General features: G+C 31.8%; 1 protein-coding gene across 5 annotated transcripts in view; it reads right to left on the bottom strand.

The window, feature by feature from the left end:
- Gyc88E (Guanylyl cyclase at 88E) overlaps positions 1 to 18,002 on the bottom strand; it is a 134,324-nt gene that overhangs the window by 101,228 nt on the left and 15,094 nt on the right. Inside the window, exons 1-2 of one of the 5 annotated variants that reach the window (XM_076534468.1) lie at positions 14,086 to 17,885; positions 13,380 to 13,980 (exon numbers count right to left, since the gene is read on the bottom strand). The exons of the other annotated variants lie outside the window; for them this stretch is intronic. The gene's annotated coding sequence lies outside the window, so the exon portion shown is untranslated. Of the gene's footprint in view, positions 1 to 13,379; positions 13,981 to 14,085; positions 17,886 to 18,002 lie in introns of those variants that run through there. 5 annotated transcript variants of the gene reach the window in all.

The raw sequence follows: 18,002 nt of genomic DNA, 5'->3' as shown, positions 1-18,002 counted from the left end.
TTATGGAGAAACCGTACGTTTTAAATGTATTTTGCACTAAAAAAGCATTCTAATTGATAGTCACGATTTTTTAAAGAAATGAGTCTCATATTATATCTATGTGAAGCTAATATGTTTTGCTATTATATTTTAATTAGTTCAAACGTTCAAATAAACAAAACGTTGTTATTAATAAAATTGCTAATTATCGGAACTCATTTGAGCGCTAGGTTATTCACCCTACGAAATATTGATGGAAATTTTATTCACTCTTTGCAAAAATAATTGCATAGAATAATTGCTTGAATAATTGCTGTTTACTCTGAAGGCGATGTAATGAAATGTATAATTTATAGCTACTTTTAGTCAAACAAGTAATTTTCAATATAATGTACACAAAACTTGAAAAGTATGTAAAATTGTTAATAAAATTAATAATTATAAATATCATTATAAGGGTGTTAAATTTTGAATTCTTATAAGCTACTTGTATAAGCAACTTTCATTAACGCAGGATACTAGGAACCTATGCGATGATAGAATATTTAAAATTGAATTAAGATCGGGTGTGTATTTATTTTGAAAATCATTATCAAGTAATCCAAGAGAAATAGGTTTGTACATTTACATAAAATATCATTTAAAAAACATTCCTCCATAAAAAACACTCTTCATATGTCGAAAGACAATAATGTACAAATTTCATTTTCACCAAACATGTTCCCCATTGTACCATGTAACTTTCATAAATATCATTTTTTGTACCACGATGTATTATGGACAGGAACGTTATTACTAGTATGGTGAATTTGGACCAAATCAGATTTTAGTAAAATAATTCTAATATTTAGATGAAGTAAGTATAAATTGTCGAATTTCAAGGTTCTACAATATATAAAATCCTAAACTCTAAGTTCTAAGTTCTAAAATGTACAAAATCCAATTTCTGAATTCCTACATTCCTAAAAATTCAAATTTTACAAAAATATTTTCTGAATTCTCAAATTACTAAAGCTCTAAATGCTCGAATTCCCTATTCCCTGACGTTTCAAATTATCAGACTCCCACATTTTTAGGAGTCCAGGTTTCTAATTTCTCAAATTTTCAAATTCCAGAAATTCTTAAAACCCAGATTTAAAAATTGTTAAACTCTTAGGTTGTCCAAAGTCCGAATTTCTAAATTTTCAAAGTTTTTAAAAGTCACATTTAAAAACGACCAAATTTCCAGTTCTTCAAGTTATCTTAATTCTAAAATGCACGAATTTAACAATTTCTGAATGATCAAATTCAGAAACTTCTAGAATCCAACAGTTTATATAAATATAATCCAAAAGTTTATATTTTTCATCGCCCCAAAATTTTAACTGTCCAAATCCTCAAGTTTTCATACTTTTCCGTTGACAATAGTTTTCCAATAGAAAATTAGACCCTACAAAATGTCGTATTTACATCCCTGGTTACGGAATAAAGAGTCCAAACTTGCTGCGAGCACGTTGTATGTGTATGTATAAAATGACCTCATCTCTTTTCACCCGAATATGGATATTAAACCTACCGGCGCAGCGTATAACGTACACTTACTTTCAAATTGAAAATAAATTAGAAAAAATAGATCAAGGCTAAACCATAAAGTATATTGTTTTCGTTATTCTTTTGTTAATTCTTAATTTTGACAAAAATTAACATATATTTCAAAAAGAACATTTTAACAAACTTTGTAATTTAAGAAATAAGCTATCTCAGATTCGACCATTAGTAGCTTTAGTGTTACAATAATAGGTTAATATCTTTAATAGTTTTAATATTAACTATTTAGAAGGTACTTATGTAAACGTTTCAATCTATTTTCTGAAAAATTTACAGCAAGAAGACTAACAATTTCAATAATTCTGTAGTTAACTAAGCAATTAATGGACATTGTATATTAATATATCTATAAAATTACTGTTATTAGTTTTTTTGCGACGTTACTTACGTGGGTATCTATCATACTTTGACTACATACATCGTGCTATACCTATACATTAGTTCATGTGCCAACAGTATCATAAAGAATAATATAAAAGAACTGGTGATATATTTTGACGATATTAATAATTACATTCATTAATCTGTAGCCTCCATTAATTGTTAAATTAACAATATATAAATTATATATTAACTATATGCATATTGTAACTACTTATTATAAAATTAACGATGAAATTGTCACCTTTCCTGGCGTAAACAAATATTCATGCAAAATTTGAACGAACTTTCAAATTCAATTTTCTCAAAAATTCTTGCATGACAAAATTTTATTTTACATTCACGACTTATTTTTTCACATAAAATCGGTCTCTACTCGGTGTTTCCTCAAATCATATGATACCCCAAGAAATTATACTGGCTAGTTCGAAGTAAAATATGTATGTTACATGTAACAAAACAAATAAATTAAATTCTCGCGATCCTCTGTAGCCCGTTATTCTGTTATAAATTATATTCAATTATCATACGAACCGTCAGCTGATCCACGTGACGTAAACACGACGAGTGGTTCAGGGGATGCAGCAGGTGTTACCACAAATCTACCTCCACACAACAGAAGCATGTTCACGTTAAGCAGCTATTTTGCTGTGTGTGAACATACAAACAGACAGCTGGAGCGCATACTCGGAATCAATCACGAAGGAAACTATGCGCGGACACGAATCTCATAGATGCGCAACGTACACGCGACTTTTCCGATCCATTTCGTCAATAAACGTCGATATTTACTCATTTATCGCGTTGGCTGGGAACAGTTCTGTTTTTTTCAAGACTTTGCCAGACCACCAAATACGTAAAGGAGAGGCAAAGAAATACGTCGAAGGGCTAGCAAAAACTGAAAACCGAATTTTTTTCATACAAGTTATTTTTAACTACAAAATTTAAATTGTTCTGTATCATATTCGTATATTATATGTAAATACATATGTAATATTATTTCTCAAAACCTCAAATCGTTCCGTTTTATTTACAGTTTCTATGTTCTTTAAAAACACTGACACTCTCAGAATGTTATACTGAGAACTAATTAAATCTATTTTAGAATCTGCAAATATAATCTCGTCTTTATACCATGAGTCTAGCAAAAATTGTTAAGGTTTGCTACCAAACATAGTGATTATCTTATTCAATAGCCACATAATCCTTAACAGTCATACTTCATCAAAATAACATATCTGGCACATTAGAACGTTTAAGGTCCCAGCCATTAAAAATGTTTATTACAAAAAAGTTACTCATTATTTTAACTTGCAAAATTATAAATAATCTTTTAATGTTATTTTAACATATTTCACAGTTGATTTCCGTAAATTTAAATATCTTGCTGAATGATAATCTAGCTTTTCTCTTTAAATGTACCCTCGACTTACATTAAAAAATACACTTCAATCGACAAAAAACATCACACTAACTACGGTTAGGTTACAGTTGCACAAATCGAGCCGAAAATTATATTAACTCAGTTCACCATAATATTGATTTATTCAGAAACTCCATAGCATCGTTAAAACATTCATTGTTCGATCTTGTTTAATTGTTAATTATGTTATATTTTCGTACTGATGTGCAAAACATGTAAGTTTTATATGTATATGAGATTTGATGTTACATTGCTATTCTTTTCTTCATCTTTTTTTCCAACCTTAATTTATGTGTTATTTGCTTTAAATGTTTATAAAACTGCAAAACATGATAAATCTCCTTCCCTTCGTTATATTTCTTTATAAAGGAGCTAACCTCATACATAAAAGTAATTTAAATTATATGTAACATTTACAAACTCTATAAAGCTTTAAAGTTTAGATCATAAAGTTTTATTCAATCAAATTTAATTTAAAAGTGATTATTCTTTTCATATACAATAATAACTTACAACGAGTACAACATGTTCAGTATTTCGAAATATAATTAATTTACGTGTACCGAAAACTTGTTAAAATTTTGAGAATATAAAATATAAAAAAGATCATTTTAAAATCGAAGGAAAAATATATCGCCTTTAATAGCATAATTCGCTTCTGAAAAACTCTTGGTGAAACTTTTTGCAACCATGTTTTCACAGTGTATGTAACCTTAATACAACTTTGCCTCAATTTACCACACTTTAAGAAGCCAAATTTTTTATTTAGTTCGACCTCTCAATAGCGTAAAGAGACAGAAACCTATAAATATAAAAATTCTTGATTTTTATATATTAACAGTTTATTGTAGTTTTGAATATTTCTCTTAAAGTGTTCACATTGATTCAGCAGAAATTGAAGGTTATTTTACGAAGTAAATCCAAGAAGTCCAGAACTCATCAAGCAAGTTATATCGTTAAGAACATATAATGGATAAGGTGTCCAATTATTGATACGTTAAATAAATTCCTATAGAATAATTTGCTATTTTAAAATGTACATACATCGCATTGTGTTTATAATGTAAATATCACATTATATTTTATAATATAATTACATAAATGTACATGTACTACAAAATTATATGCTTTTTCTCGTTAGACTGTTTCCTTTTTCTTTATATCATAAAATACATTCATGTAAAAATATGCTTTATAAATAATAATGTTTTATTTATTGACATACTTGTTATTTGCATGTACGTACAAATAATAAACAACAAGAAAGAAATAAATACAAATTATAAAAAAAAATAAAAATTTTCTATAACTGTATTAGTCACAATTACTTGATCTCTTACCCTACCTCGAAAGAAATTTTTTAATTTTTTATTTTATCGTTTCTTTAAAGCATGATATTCTAAAATAGTCTGCAAATTTGTAAATTGAATGGACGAAAATTGAAAGTAAATACGTCCTTCTCGAAAAAGAATCTTTCAAAAATATACATTGTATATGTACATAATGTCGACACCGGATATGAAAAACATTGTAACTTCTGTTACAATGTTTTACAACTATAATATTTATTTTAAAAAGAAAACTATCTTCTATCAGCTAGGAATCTTAGGTCTACTACAATTACAATTATTCTTGATTTAAAAACATCAGACATTGTGACTCGACATTTCTTGACTTTCGACTTTAAAAACATTATACATATTTTGAATTACAGAATATATGACATTAAATTACTTGTTTCATTCGCTACTAATAACATTGTATAATGCAATATCATTATATTGAAATTCAATGAAGGCCATTTTTAATAGTAAATTTTTTTATAACTTAATTTACCATTTTCTTTGCCGTAAGTACTTTACTATATTTATGTAAATAACAGGAGTGAATTGATTATATGTGAAGTAACAATTCATCGATATTAATTTATAAACGAAACTATAATTCGAATAATATTGCAAATAAAATTACAGTACTATTACTATAACATTTTGAGGTGTTATTATAAAATCAGTTAATTTGATAACAGAGTTACTTTAATACAATACAATTTATCTGATAGTGAAAATTGATCTTATGTTTATTTGCCTTAATAAGGGGCTGTTTTTTTGTTACTTTTGCATGCCTAAATAAAAAACTATACGTCTTAATAATGTAAGTAGTTCTTGTCACTAGCCATTATGAAAGCCAAATTGTATAATAGCGTTTAGTATAATAATACTAAAAAAAAAAAAAAGAAAAACTGATCGAATTGAGGAACCTCCTCCTTTCTCGAAGTTGGTTACAAATTGAGAATATGTTAAGCTAAATGTTTTGTTAAGTGATGTTATGTTACTGAGTATGAATTTATTAACCTCAAGCAAAATTTGATCTCCTATCGAAGCTTAACTATAAGAAATCGTTCCAAACTTCTTAAAAATTTTGATGTAGTTAAATGGAAGAAAGAAACAAAGATTATAGTTTTGAAAGTAATTATTGATTGTAGAAATGCAAAAACCATAAATTTACTTTAATTGTAGGCATTATTTTCATAGTTTGTGTTGTTTTAATTATTTGTTATATAAAGAAAAGCCATTTCAGTTTATTATGCATTTATGCACATTTTGCGTATTGTTAAGTTCAAAAGACATGTAAAGGAGCAAATGAAAGACCTGAGAGAAAGGTAAAATATTGGTAAATTCGCGTTTAATTGGCAACCTGGACGGTGATCTCTTTGCATGCACAGGGACGTTTTTGCGAACCTGGGGCCGTTCAGGCCGTGGCTAGGGGGGGAGCGTTTTTTGACGGACCCCTGAGGCCTCCATCGACCCCGATTTGGACGATGCTTTGCATCTGGTGAGGGTCCGCGGACAAAAATTACATGGATAATTTTTCCGAGACGTTCAGCCTGGTCCTAAGAGCAAAGCCGCCAGGTATTCGCAATGGTATAGGCCGGAGTGGAGGAAGGGCCACGTGATAGCGCAGGGCTCGGGCCGCTACGGCTTATCAATTGCGAGCATTCTTTCGATGACCGTCCTTTCGCTCGGTTCGTTCGTTCGCTCCTCAATACAAATCGTTACTTCGCTAGAAATTATTGTTAACAAATAAAGATACGCGTTTGAGTTGCCTTAAATATTATATTCGAAACTGATTTGCAATTTTGTTTTTGTATATGTATTGTAAATTATTCAATTTGTTTTTTCCAATAAATATTAATTAATTAATTCCTTGCCTTTGTTATTTGTATTGTTATTTATATCCCTAACAAGTAATTAAGTACCTAATTTAACAAGATTTAAAAAATTGATCAAAATTTCAATAAACGTTCATTAAAATCATATTCTCCGTATATTTTCTCTGGTAAATATGCCGATGGAGGAAACCAGCTCCGATGACCTTGACCTTGACATATGTTGTCAAGGTCACTGTCCTGAGTAACCTTCAGAAGGTTTTAGCCGTCGCTCGTTGTTTATTAAAAAGTTATTAACAATAAAATTTACTAAATAAAATGAATATTTGTGACATTACATACATTTAAATATATTCCGTTTTTATGACGGTGAAAACGCACAATTTATTTCGATTATCGTATAACAAACGTATTATAATTTAGTCCGATAGCGAGTGATAAACAAAGCAATTCGACGATTCACGATATCAAAACAAGTAACGAAATAGTTGACCAAGCTATGAAAGTCTTTGCACAATGTCAAATGTAAAGTCCGCAACGAAGTAATAACAAATACGAAGTAAACGTGTAATGACGAGTACGAAGTAAATCCCGTAGTGACAAAATGTAAAGTGAAGGTCCGTAATGAACGATACGAAAGTAAGTCCCGTAGCAACAAGATATAAAGTGAAATGCGGGCCCGGTGTCCTCGCTTATTTTATGTTTCACTCCCCTGCGACGTCTCCTAGCAACCACCCGATTTCTTCGAAATCTGCCACGTGTCCTCCGTCGACCTTGGCTTCGCGGTCATCCCTCTACGGCCGAACCACCGAACCTCGCGATGCCGCCTGCTCTTTGCGGCCGAGCCACCGCGCCGCCACGCCGCGCGCCGATACCGATGCCGCACCGGCACTTGCCGGTACCAGCCATCAAACTGAGCGGTCCGCGCCTTTGTACTCGTTTTTGGAAAATTACGCATCAGGAGACGTCGCCGAGGAGTGCCTTTCTTTTCTGCCGAAGTGTGCACCAGGGCTCGCCAGCATTTCGCGGTGGATCAAATACTTATTAATTGGCATTTTACTCGGAATTGCAGAGCATGTGCCACGTGCCACTTTTGCCACGTGCCATTTGCCACGTGCCATTTGCCACGTGCACCACGCACGTGTACATTTCTTAGAAAAATTAATTATCTATCGTCTTCGACTGCGACCGATCCCGCAGACAGCTAGCCGGAGCGCGGGGCAAGCAAACTCGCCCCCGCCCGGGTTCTCACCTCTCCCGAGCGGAGTGGCCCTCTGTGTTTTAGTGAGCACCACCACTCCCGGGCGGATTGGTTACCCCCGGTGCTACGATGGTGTTTTTCATGCCAAGACACTCATGGTGTTCGACGAATACAGCCATAGGTTTCCCCGTGCACGTAGGGCTTCGAGGCATAGAAACTCGCCATGCCTGCTGCTTTTGACCAGTCGCCCCCGAAAACCCCGCTAAATTCATTACATCTTATGTATACCTTTAAATTCTCATTTTGTTGCTCTGAAATGCCTCAATTGGCTAGTTCTATCCGTAACAATATGCATGAACATCTTCGAACAACACTTATTCCCAGGAAAGGCAAAATTAGAGGTTAGGTTAGGTTAGGTCAATATTTACCCCTTTTGTCAATATTCGATCGATCTCGACGTACGAGCCCATAAACTGGACATCTTGGTCAATATTGACCTAACATAACCTAACCTAAACCTAACCTAATCTAACCTCTAATTTTGCCTTGCCTGGGCGTAAGGGGTGTTCTAGGATGTTCAAACATATAATATTATTAAATGTAAGTAATGTCACAAATATTCATTTTATTTAGTAACTTTTATTGTTAATAACTTTTGAATAAACAATGAGCGACGGCTAAAATTTATTGTAGGTTACTCAGGATAGTGACCTTGACAACATATGTCAAGGTCAATGTGACTTGGGGCTGGGACCCCTTTTGTTAATATTTATAAGTTAGTAACTTTTATTGTGAATAACTTTTTAATAAACAACGAGCGACGGCTAAAATTTATTGTAGGTTACTCAAGACAGTGACCTTGACAACATATGTCAAGGTCAAAGTCATCGGAGCTGGCTCCCTCCATCGGCATATTTACCTTTTCTCTTATATTTTTGGCAGAGCAATCTATACATATTATTTTAAGTATTATTTACAATGTTGTTTTCTCTATGATTTTTAAATTTTAGCACGTCATAATTTAAGCACAGACTAACATTTGATTATTTTGCGGAAGTTCGACTATTCTTATTGAAAAGCTTACAAAGAAATAAGGAAAAGCTATATTCAACTTTTTATTACACTAACAGAAATAAACAACAGATGTATCGTCGAAATCTTTCCAACATGGAGAAATTTCGTGTTTCAAGGAATAGATGAATTCGATTGAGGAAGAGGGTAAATAAAATTTGTTTAGTCGTAATTGAGCCTTAAAAATCATGATCGTTTATTGGCTCGAATGATTCGAATTAGGGGAAAAAGCCTTGCGGCATAAAAAACCCCTTACAAAATTATGTATTCGTTAATGATTCTACGATGAAAATGTGTACGAGTATGTGTACGTTGTGTTGATTGCGTATTGAATGAGGAGAACAAGGTCTCGTTCAATGTTGTTCGATTTGAGGAGAACAAGGTCTCGCTCAGTGTTGTTCGATTTGAGTGATAATTCACGTTGCGTGAGATTATTCACGATGATCGAGTTGAGAATGTAGGACTCACTCGGATCATGTTGATGTGTACGTTTAACCACCCTACCGTGGCCTGTTCGAGGGTGTAGGGCTCGCCCGAACAGTGTACAGTGTATGTACGTTCAACCACCCTACCGTGGCCTGTTCGAGGGTGTAGGTCTCGCCCGAACAGTGTACAGTGTATGACTTAACCACCCTACCGTGGCCCATTCGAGGAGTGCAGGGTCTCGCTCGAACGGCGTCGTGAATGATTTTCGAACCTCCCTGCATTGGTTATATTATGTTGCGTTACGCGGAACTTCTAACTCGCGATTAACTTCTTTGACTCTCGATCCGAACCGTGCAAGCTTCAACGTTCGACTGTCCCTTTCGTTGTACAAAAAATCGCCTAAATACCCTCGCGTTTCCGAAGGTAACGGTTAGGAAGAACTCTATGCTTTTGTTTGCCCAAAACTGTTTTTAAAACGAAAAATTCAGCTATTAGCTGATTTATGGTATGTATATGTCTACGGTAAGATTCGTTCGGACCGGATGTGATAGACAATAGGGTACCCGTGTACCTGTACTCGGTGACCCGTACTCCGAAGTAAAAACTATTGACGGTGGCCTACGCGCCGACCGCTTGGGCCCTGCAATAAATTGCTTAGCCGCGGCATAGGTTTCGGCCGAACAACAGATGAAAAAAACGGAAGCAACGATTTTTAAATCGTTCTCCTGTAAACTTAACATAAAGTATTTGCAATGTTATTCGTATTAAATGTCGATGTGTCTCTTAAACTTCATAAAACTATAATATTTCGTAATAAATTGAACCTATCAAAACAATATTTCAATAAAATTTGTTCATAAATAATTCTTAAAAGTACTCCAGGAAAAATATTATTTTTTTCCTGTAAATGCAATGAATGCTAAAAGCATACTGAACTCTGTCAAGTGGTTTAAGCAACGAAAATTTATTATTTATTATTATCATTGCCTTAGATCATGTGAGATTTATACGGTAGTCATAAAGTACATTACGGTTGTTTTAAAGTAGGTATAATAGTACACGTAGTACAATGGATCAATGTAGTAGTTAGATTACATTCATTCGTATGTAAAATATACAGAAGTAAATACAAATTAAAAAATAAGAAAAGAAAAATACAATTATTCATTAATACCACAATTTTAACAGTTAAATTGTTAAACTATACTTAAATTCTTAAAGAACACTGTTTCAGGAAATTAAAAATAATACGTAAACCACTAATATCGGGACCAAACAGAAAAGGGTGAATGCTAAAAAGAAAGCGGAACCCGCGCTTGAGAAGTAGTCTTCGCAGCAGTTTGCGCTCATTCTCGTAATCTACACTCACTGTTGAAAATAAAATTAACTCTGGCTAATGAGGCGTTTAAATTATAATGGTCGAAACGGCATCTATTAATAAAAGTTATAAAATCTCTAGTAAGCTCGCGCCCAGTAAACCACGGCTTACCCCTGTCTTTGTGAAAATAACGAAAAAAGTTGATACCTTTAAAAAAACCTTGCTCTTTAATATAATTATTAGTAAGTACCTTTGCTTGAATTTTAAAGCCACAAAGTAAATCAGTAAGTGGAACTTTATTATCTGTGGAAGGCATTTCACCCGCCGCTTCTTTTGCAAGGGAGTCTGCCCTTTCGTTACCGCTAATTCCGATATGTGCTGGAATCCAAATAAACTTGATAAAATTTTGATTATTACTATTAGAAACAAAGGTGGCATGTTTAGTTTTAATTTCAACAAGATGAATATTTTTATTATAGTGAAAACTGGTTTTTACAGTGATTTAATTGCGCTTAGAGAGTCGAAAGCAATAAGGAAATTTACCCTAGTATGAGACATGATTAGATCTAACGCTCGATTAATGGCACAGCATTCTGCTGTGGAAATTGACGCTCTTGAATTTATCTTAATTTTTTGTGAAATATTAAGTTGTGGACAGTAGATTCCAGCATCTACCGATTGGGAGTTCTCTATTTTGCTCCCATCTGTGTAAATTACAATGGTATTTGGAAAATTGTCTTCTATGAAACGTGACAATTGAATATCAGGGTGAGGGGACTCACGCAACTTATGACCCAGATGTACATCGCATGGCGGAATATTGAATAATACACTATAGTCGACATTAAAAATAGGAAGCTTTTCGTGAATCACTAAATTAGAAGCAGTATCCATGATGCTGAGAAAGTTTTCTATTATAAGGGAGCGCTTAGTTCTACGATTAGAGAATAGAGAAACGAGATCAATACTATTATTAAATAATATTTTGTTTGAGGTTAGGTTTTTGAAAGAATAACATTTGCAAACATACTTTTTAGCAAGAAAGTTAACTCTTTCGCGAAAAGAAACGACCTTAGCTTCGCTCAGCAGGATATTGGTAGGGGTACTAATTCTGCAACCCAGTGCTAGTCTTATTGCAGCAAATTGAATTCGATCCAACTTCAACATCAAGTGTTTGTTTTTATGATAATATACAAAGCAGCTGTATTCCATAATTTTACTTATGAGGCTGCTATAGATTAACAACAGATAAATCTAAGATTAGTTCTGATAATTTTAATTGTTTTTTCAAGTAAACGTTTACTTTCACTAATTGTATCAGTATTACAATAGACGCCCATGTCGTCAGCAAATTGGGAAATCTGAATATTGTCTGGGACACCCTTGGTAATATCGGCAACATAGAAAACGTATAATAGAGGACTCAGTACCCCTCCTTGCGGGAGGCCCCGTCCTATCGTTCTTGTAACACAGTTCATAGATCCTCCAATAACCGAGATAATCCTTTCAAATATTAAGTGCTTTGGGGAGGAGTGGGCTAATCACTCCTAAAAATTATATGCACAGTAGTGCATCGAAGGACCACCCAATGACTAAATTGGGAACAAATGATATCCAAGCTAATTCTTAGATAACGATTTATTAGTATTTATTGTATGGTGTTGTGTGTGAAGTATTAATTATAATCTGTATGTGTAGCCTGATCTAAGTAATTCTAACTGACTGATCCAGTTGACTGACTGAAAAACTAAGTGACTAATCCGGTTGACTGACTGATTCTTGACCAACTAATCTGGTCGATGATTTTTGCTGAACTGACTGATTGGAAAATATTCACTTTCTCGTAACATTCCCTTCCAATATGCCCTTAGCGCGCTTCCCTTTGGAAGGGGAAGACGAAAGCCAGAATGGGCGAAAGTTGGACCCAAGGCGAAATCAAGGGTCCCAAGAAAACTGCTTTTCGTGATCCCTTGAAACCCTTAGTCCCTGCCATAAATTAGGTCGTACACCAACATGCTTAATGAATTTGATAATACTGACAATAAGTACATCTCGGTATGAGTGAAAAGTGGTTACGCGTGCGTTATTGGGGACGTGTGAATTTTGAAAAGCTGACGTAAAAATATTCATTAATAAACTATCAACTTTCATTCTAGTTTTTATCTCAAATGATAAAAAGTGTTGGAACAATTCATTTACAAAACTTTAGTTGAAATGTCAGGCTGAAATTTGCTATAAGCATGTTTATTGAAATTAAGTTAAGTTTAATAGTTTAAAACGTTCTTGTTTGTATTGTAACATGAAACACAATATGTTGTGTCCGCTGTGTTAAATAAATTATAATAATGCGTTTAATTCCTTCGTTTCGTATCTGATTTACCATATTAGCAACAAAAAAGCATACGTCAAATAGCGTTTAAGTATGTAGATTTGCTATTATCAGAATATAGAATTATTATATTAATTAGTTAAGTAATCCTCTCTTATTTATTTATTTACTTCAGCTTAAATTCAAAAGTTAGTGGTCGCTAAGCTAAAAACTTTTTAAAAACTATTCTGTCTTAATATACTTTATAACACGTATCAATTTTCTGTGCGACAGTTAGAGTATTACATACTCTTATACTTATAACAAGAGCTAATTAATGTTTGTTGATTGTAAATACTCTAAGTAAGATGAATAAGTCTTCTAAATTCCGTTTGTAAAATCCTTTGTTTCTTACATACACTAAAGTACATGAAATGCAAACGAAGCTAATACCCACAAAACAGCAACCATAAAGTTCGCCGTTTCATTAAGGAAAATTGAAGGAAGTACACTCACCTCATTCCACTTTACTCCAGATTATCCTTAAGTGACCAGAATATCGAAGCAGCTGCAGAAAATTACATTGATCCCAAACATCGATTGTAGCTTGAAACTCATTTCAAATATTATGTACATACATCACGTTGATTAAACTATCTTCACAAAAAGTACACGTCACTAACACATTATCAAAAACTTATCCACTTATCAGATACAATTTCCAAAACCGTAAACGTAATTGGCTTATAACTCGTTATACATGCTTCTATAATTTATAATAAATGTTAGAACATTTTACAAAATCTCGTAAACAAATTTGCAAAAGATCTCCCTGTTTTTGATCTTGATATTCATCGATTGAGGGCAAAAAAGAATTGACAAGAAAAGGCATCGGTATTCATGGAACAATTGGACACCTCACTGATCACGACATACCATTGCTATCGACATAGAAGGTCACTGTTTCCTGCTATTAGCCAGCAAACTCGATCAGAAAGTCAAGCGATGATGTACGTAGCTCATATAATAAGCCGATACCAAGTACGACTACTAACGAGCCATCGTGGACGCAAATCCAGTGGAGTGCAGTCAGCCGCCATTTGCATGCAACGTAACGCTGATTTCATAGAAAGTAAAATGGTAATCACCTTCAGTTATTCTTAATAGTTACGATCATGTCACTCATTGAGAAATATTTCAGTGGCTTTATTATTAGACGTACAATTGAATTTACATAATGAATTCTCTCGACGGTGGAAGTTTCCTTCCCCTTCTTCTTCCTCTTCTTCTTCGTCTCTGTTCGTTGGTCTTTAAACAGTCGTCGCGTGAAATTCAAAAGAGGAACAATAAGGATAGCAATAAAGATTAATTTCGACGATCTTCATGTGTTGGGGGTTAATAAAAGTGGCTTTTGTGTACATAAAGTTTATTGGCTAATTGTTGATAAAAAGGAGGAATATAATTTTCCTTAAATAAGGTGTTCTTTTACATCGCATCCTTTTATGACTATTTTATCAATCTAACAAACCCTCCAATCAGATAGAATACAATAACAAAATATAAAATTATTTAATCTTAAAAAGTTTGATTAAAGAAAATGTAGTGGACTAACACATTTAATTCACATTCATTTGATTATGAATAAAATCTATAAGATTTATAATGTTTACATAATTCCTTCTAGTAAATTCGTTTATATATTTCTAACATATTTCAATAATATTTTCAAACTTCACAAGCGAAACTACTATGAGTGCATCAGTGCAAGAGTCAATCGTTAGAACAGGCAGTCATGAAAAATGCAAGTTTCAAAATTTCTGCAAGCCTAAGTTAAAATTTCTTCAAAATCCCAAACATTCAATTTTTAAAATATACAAACTATCAAATTTTCGAATTTTTAAACTTCCAAATTTCTGAATTTCCAAATTCCCGAACTTATAAATCTTTCTTCAAACTCTAATTTTTACATCTTTAAAATACAATCTATAATAAATACAATATATCTACTTGTAACTCGCGCGATAACTATAAACACAATTCTTTTTTAATAAGTAATAATAACTAATGTTGATACAAATGTAATTTTTTAACATGATTCCAACCATTTCACTAACCAAATTATCCCTCAAATAGGTAGTGTTGTAGAGTACAGTAGATAAGTTGTTTTATAGGATACTGACCTGGATCTAACAAATCTACCCATTAGTTTCTTTTCAATTTTCTTTAATTTTCATTTTATATTATTGTATAAATCACATATTAACCTAATATAACTATTAATAATTTATTGTGAATTATTATATTAGGTCAGTACATTATTTATACAATAATATAAAAACAATGTGTTCACAAATATAACATTAATGTATTTATATCAACAATCAATCATTAAAACATTGAAACTTTGTATAATTAAATTTGGCAATTTGTAGATTTCGAAATTGTGAAATTTAAAAATTGAGATTTAGGGAATTCGAAAATGTGAGAATATAAAAGTATGAGATTTGGGAATTTCTAAATATAGATGCTGTGGAATTTACATGTATTTTGGAGATTTCGGAACTTTAAAATTTGTAAATTTGAAATTTCTTTTTTAAATATGGGAAGATTTCAACAATTTTGGAATTTGAAAATTTATAAATTTAAGAATTCATAAATTAAGTAATTTAGATATTTGGAAATCATGGAGCATAATTTTAGTTCTATAATTTTAGAACTTGTAAATTTCAGATTATTTATTACTTTGATTATTCATCTGGATTGACTACAGATATATTTTTGAAACTTGTATTTCTAGATTGGATGAAATAAAATACTTGAAATTTGCCACTGAATATAATAGGAGGTATATCCAGTATCACATAATTGGATACAACTGGATAGGGGCGGATTCTACGTGGAAGAGTATGTCGAAAATATGGAGCAAAATGTTTCTAATCAACACTTCATTTTTGTGAAAATCAGCATTAAAAATCTATTTCATACACATACAATCGACTAAATCTTAAATCAGCAGATTTCAATATAGGCCGTCTTTCTTTGCTTTAATAAACGTTTTTAGTTTTTAATATTTGATTCCGGTACACAGAATATCAAGGTGATAAAAAATGAAAAGAAAATATTAACTATTAAGGAATTTTATTAACTTAAATATTGTTGGGAATGTTGCCCGTGATTTTGCATACATCATAATGCTCTTCTAATTGAATTTCTACGTACGTTTTGTGAAGTGTTGGTTTGCAACTTTAATGTTTCAGACTCTAAAATAATTCTTTCACGTAACTGTTCAGTATTCGATACGTCATCCAACACTCGTACTGTTCCTTCACAAAATTCCTTATGGCTCGACTGAAGTAGAGAAGATTAAATTTAATCATCTCGCAAAATGAACGTCGTCCAAAAATATCGACAACACGTCACGCAAGAAATGTAAATATGCTATGATGTTACACTATCAGGAAAGAAATGTTGTCAAGATTTTATCTTCAAATCTTATTAATTTAGATTTAAAAGATTCAAGATTTGTCTTGATGAATCTAACACTCTCTCAAATATAAGCCATATTGCGTAGAGCTTATTTTCTCTTATATTCATATACAGATTAACACTCATTCTATTCTGGCATTCTATTTTACTAAACATCCATACTTTATCTCACTTGAAAATTACTTTGCAAAATTGAATAAATTTTTTCGGATACCTATTGATGTAAGTTATATTGAAAATTTCTTGATCTTAAATTTAGCTTCATTGTTTCATAAAATTCGATTTCCGTTAAGAAATCGACATAATTATTAATAGCTTTACATAATTCGAAGTTTCTTCTAGTAGTCAATAACAAAATGTCATGTTTGTAACATAATCACGATTATGACTCTTTGTTCTTTATAAATGTGGTAAGAGTGCAATTTATTTATTACATTCGTGCCAAGCACGTTCTTACGCCTTTTAAAACTTTTTCTGCCATATTCATATTAATTTAACGACGTTGACAGAATGGTTTAAAGAAACTGTTCTACAGCAGTTCGTTATGCTATCTGAATAACTCTCCTATCAAAATGTTGCCGATTTAGATACGACTTTTCATAATAATTAGCTGCGGTTGAATTAGTGCAGCCACATGCATCTAGACAAGAACCACATCCGTATACTTTCAATTACTGTGCCTAATCATATCCAAGTCTGATAAAAACTAAGAGCTTTATTCAACTAGTGTAAAAGTAAAACAAGAGTAATGAGGAAAGTAATAACAGAGGTGATATTTACAATTGTGGCAACGGTTTTCACGTGTGCAGATGAATTACATTAGAATTCGTTAAGTTGACAATTGATCGAGTATGTGGAAATTTGGAAATTTAAAAATTTAGGGATTTGAAAATATAGAAATTTGGATATTTGAAAATTTAGAAATTTAGAGACTCACAAATTTGGAAATTTGAGAATTTATAAATATAGAAGATTTCATAATCTCCGTGCCTCTTTTAGATTAAGACAGAGTTCAATTCTTAATTTGAATAACTGTAATAAATTATAAAAAAATTTTCGTTTAATCAATTTCTGGCAATTAATTTTAAATCAATTTAAGTAATGAAATAAGCTTGAAAACCTTATAAAATTTACAGACAAAAATCAAAAACGTATTTGGCAAACCCAATTACATGTATTATAATAATTGTGTTCTGGACATATTAATTACAAAATAAATTAAAAGACAATTTTATAAATGATATAATATGCAATAAATATAACACAACATAATATACTCTTCTTTCAACAATATAATTAATAAACTCAGCAAATAGTTGTCCCTCAAGCACCTTATTTTAAATTGTAGTATTTGTTAGAATACTTTTTTGTTATATATGCTGATTATATTTAAAATAAAAACTCAATGTACACTGATACTAAAAAATTTGGAATACTCTATAATTTTTAAGATAACATAAAATTTTTAGCATATACAACGTAGTTTTATTAATAATATTGTCTTTATGTATGAACATAAGGTTATATGTTTTAAAACGAATTGAAGTCATGTTATATATATTTTTAAAAACATGACAAATAAACAGTGAAATTTTATGTAAAAGCGATAAGAAAAAAATTCTTAAAATTTCTTTAACTGCCATATTATAATAA

This window comes from Megachile rotundata, chromosome 1, assembly GCF_050947335.1.
Source record: "Megachile rotundata isolate GNS110a chromosome 1, iyMegRotu1, whole genome shotgun sequence".
NCBI classification, from domain to species: Eukaryota; Metazoa; Arthropoda; class Insecta; order Hymenoptera; family Megachilidae; genus Megachile; species Megachile rotundata.
This window is presented reverse-complemented; position numbering and strand designations above follow the sequence as displayed.